This window comes from Littorina saxatilis, linkage group LG12, assembly GCF_037325665.1.
Source record: "Littorina saxatilis isolate snail1 linkage group LG12, US_GU_Lsax_2.0, whole genome shotgun sequence".
Taxonomy (NCBI): domain Eukaryota; kingdom Metazoa; phylum Mollusca; class Gastropoda; order Littorinimorpha; family Littorinidae; genus Littorina; species Littorina saxatilis.
Window position 1 is genome coordinate 57,288,662 of NC_090256.1, and position 3,768 is coordinate 57,292,429.

The 3,768-nt window shown below is 45.8% G+C and overlaps 1 long non-coding RNA gene across 1 annotated transcript; it reads left to right on the forward strand.

The window, feature by feature from the left end:
• The first annotated feature begins 205 nt into the window (after positions 1 to 205).
• Positions 206 to 3,485, forward strand: LOC138982344 (uncharacterized). The gene is made up of 2 exons (XR_011460850.1): positions 206 to 308; positions 3,125 to 3,485. It is a non-coding gene; the product is annotated as an uncharacterized lncRNA (long non-coding RNA).
• The last annotated feature ends 283 nt before the right edge of the window (positions 3,486 to 3,768 follow it).

Below are 3,768 nucleotides of genomic sequence, written 5' to 3' on the forward strand. Positions count from 1 at the left end.
CGGCAAGAGAAGAGATTTTTGGAAAAAATACAGGTGAATGAGCAAGAAGGCAGAAAAAAGAAAAGAATTCATGAAGAAAAAGAGAGCATGACAGGAAAGAGGAACCAAAAATCTACCTAACAGCAAACTAGAAAGCTCCAGCGGTTCCAAAAACAGGAGGGGCCTTTAATTTCATAACCGCAGTGCCCCACTGCGGGATGCGCACGCGTGCTCTCGCCGCCATCTTGTATTCATTCGCTCGAAGCGCCCTATTATTTTTAGGGGAACTAAAGCGGGGTAGGCGGGAGGGACTTCACTATGTGAATTGGGTAAGTATATTAATCAAATGAAAATTTATTATTAAAATTTTCGATTAAATTACATATGTTATCCCAATTCACATATAGCAGATTGCTAATTAAGGTGGTGGGATGCTCACCTATGAGCTAGGCAACAATTGCCCTGCTGCTACCATCGCTTGTAGAGCCTTGGTACCGTCCTGCCGCGCACTGGAAATGTCGCGCAGGTAAAAGTTGATAAAAACATCCTCAGATCTCCAGTAGGCGGAGTCGAGGACTTTAGATAATCTTCCTGATTTTAGGACCAACTTAGCTATGTCCTTATCTCTCTTTGTGTACAAAGACGATGAGAGTAGCTTTTGTTTGTGATCTTAACTCCTTGTATGAGACAGGAAGGAGCATATAGTGATCTAACTGGTCAGATTCATAAGACTGGTTATCCTGACTTCTGATTCTTGGCTAAGAAGTCTGGCCGGAAACGGAGTGAGATAGAGCGTACGTCTCCCGGTAAGCCAGCGAGTGCGTGAATCTCGCTACCTCTGTGTGCCGTAGCTAGAAGCAAAGTGGAGAGCGTTTCACACGTCAGATTTATGAAGAAGAGCGGACTGTAGCGGTTCAAAATCTGTGGAGCATAGAAACTCCAGTACCAAAAGACTCGGACTTGTCCTGCTGTGACCCTTTGGTTATGAACGCTATCTAGCCTATGGTCTCTCTGTTAAGGGAGACCTGTAATCTTATAAAGACACGCTGATAAGATTAGGAAGAAACATAGCCTAATTCAGGTAAGGCCTATGAGTAGGTCCATGCTCTACCTCGCACAGTCTGGAAGGAGCCCAAAGGAGAACTGTCCAAGTACGAACATGCCCCCCCCCCCCTTTTCTCATAAGACTTATGAGTGAAGAAGAAGGCCCCGTTTGCGAGAGTGTGACAGAATGTCACTAATCTTTTCAAAGAAAAGGATGAAATACAGTGAGTAAATCAAGCTCCAGAGAAAACAACCGTTGTCCTCAATGGTAACGGGAGTGGTATCAGTGAGAACTATGTACCCAAGTCCCTAAGCGGTGGCTTGAAAGAAAGGGAGGCGAACTCCGGTGAAACCGGCAGTGTAACCCTCTAGGGAGCGAAGTACTGCTGATGTTGTGTTTGAGTAAACGACAGTACAATAGCTGAAGCCGGAAAGGCCGCAGCTTGAATGTTAAAGAGATTGCCTGCCAGGCCCGTGTTCCAAACGGTCACCCATCCCGGTAGAAACCGGGCTTAATAGTTGTTAACCTCGGTGGTCGGAAAAGACCATGTTGCTGCCTTTGGCTGTGAACGGAAGTCTAAGCCACGGCTGCAAGAAGCGGGTATACTTTCCCTGTTTGCAAAGCAGGGGTGAAAAGTCAGGAGTATTGAAAACCTGATTGCCTGTTAGTATTGTGCTAACCAGCCCGCAATCGGGGAAGACACGACTGGGTATCGGTAACCTGATCCGCTCTCAGACCATGCTCCCATCAAATCCCGCTGAACTCCATACGGGCCAGGCATGCACTTCGTATCTCCCGTTCTAAGAGCAAGCACCGGAAGGGTGACTCCCCAACCCGATGCCTGTCTATTGACGGCTTCCTGCCCGACGCCGGGCGGAAGTTGGGAACTACGTTGTGCCGTCGCTGGAACCTTAACGGGCCAGGCATGCACTCGCGTAATTCCCTGTGGGACAGTTACGGTGCCTTTAGTGAAGCTGTCGATCCCGGCAGAAGATGCACGGTGAGAAGACGCACTTCCATCTTGTTCAGCGTGAACATCGGCGATCGTAACCGTGGCTGACGGGGTTGCCTTAACCCTCGCTCGCGCGCTTGCTTCTTCCGCTCCCGAATGGAGAGAGAGCAACTGCGCACTCGCCGACTTTAACTCCGCTGAAAACATGCAACGCATTTGATCGCTAAAGGAAGCAAACATGGCGGACAAATCGTCCTTCTCCGTCACTGCGCTAGGCTTAACCGGCGCCGTCTTGCACTCTTGCTTCAACGCCGGCATTACAGGACTCTTAGGGTCATCAATTTCTACTGAAAACGAACTCTTAGAAACTGGTTCAAACCACTAACTGTGGTTTTCGAAACCTTTGCTTTCTTCGCCGCCTTCTTAGACGGGGACTCTGCTGTCCCTACCTGTCTAGCGCTAGATTTCTTCTTCCCACTGTCTGCCATACTGGCGAAAGTCTTGAACGTCAAAACGTAAACAAAGACTAACTTGTGGCAAACGAAAGTAACAAAACAAGAAAAACTGAAAAAATCTCACCCAATTTCAGCCAAAAAGCTAAGCTACAGACCTGTGACCAGGGTTGGTACTGCCAAGAAGCAGTGGGCTAAAGAATAGCCCGAGCGTAAACCAAAACACGTCCTCAACCAACGTCGCTGAAGAGTAGAATGAATACAAGATGGCGGCGAGAGCACGCGTGCGCAGAGCATGCTGGGAGGTAACCTTGTCCTGACGTTGTCATGTGACCGTCAAGGCTGTTCTATTTTTAGGGTTACTTTCCCCCTTACCAGGGTGAGCGTAGTTTTCAGCGTCCTAGCACTAAACTGAAGTAAATTGCTATATGTGAATTGGGATAAGATATGTAATTTAATGCGAGTTTATGTAAAAGTAATGTGTGATCTACAAGATCAAAAGCTTTCTTAAAATCAAGAAATACAGCCCCTGATATGTCCGAACGATTAATTGCCGATAGCCAGTTATCACATAGTGATGAAAGAGCTGTACTACAGGAATGTTTCGGACGGAGAGAGAGAGAGAGAGAGAGAGAGAGAGAGAGAGAGAGAGAGAGAGAGAGAACTGGACTACATATTCTATGTTCTTTACTCCAGATTTCCAGCCTGATGAGACCTCTCAATGGTGTTTCAGCTTCAGTTTGCGGCCGAGAAAAGCCGATTTGTTCCGGCTCTTGGTGCAACATTGTCTGTTGTTGCCATTTCTCTAGTTATTGACCAGATCTGTGAAATCTGCTGAGAAGCCATTTCCCATTTTAGGTGGATGTTGCGCAAGGATTTTTTTGACTGGATTTTTCTACATGTGAAAATTATCTTCCTGAAAAGCGTTTTGTTTCTTATTTCTGGTGTTTATGTTGCTTATGTTTTCGTTGTTGTTCTTCTTGTTTTTGCGTGGAAAGGATTATTTTACCTGGCGCTGACATGGAGAAAAAAATATTAAAAAAATATAACAACGGTGGGTTCTTGCCTTTTTGATTAAATATGTCGCAAGGTGTAATGTTTGTTTTGAACGTTCACAGAATAAGAATGTGCTAAACGTTAAATATTAAAAAATGTAACAGCCTCCGTCAGGAGAATATACGGGTCTCACACCGTACCCGCTATCAGCTACACGATCGAGGACACAAGCTCACTGCCATATGATAGAGATTAAAATCATGACTGGAAACATTAACGCCTAACATCAGCGGGAATCAAATTTGCAATAAAAATTGCTTTTTCAATGACACTTACAAATAGCA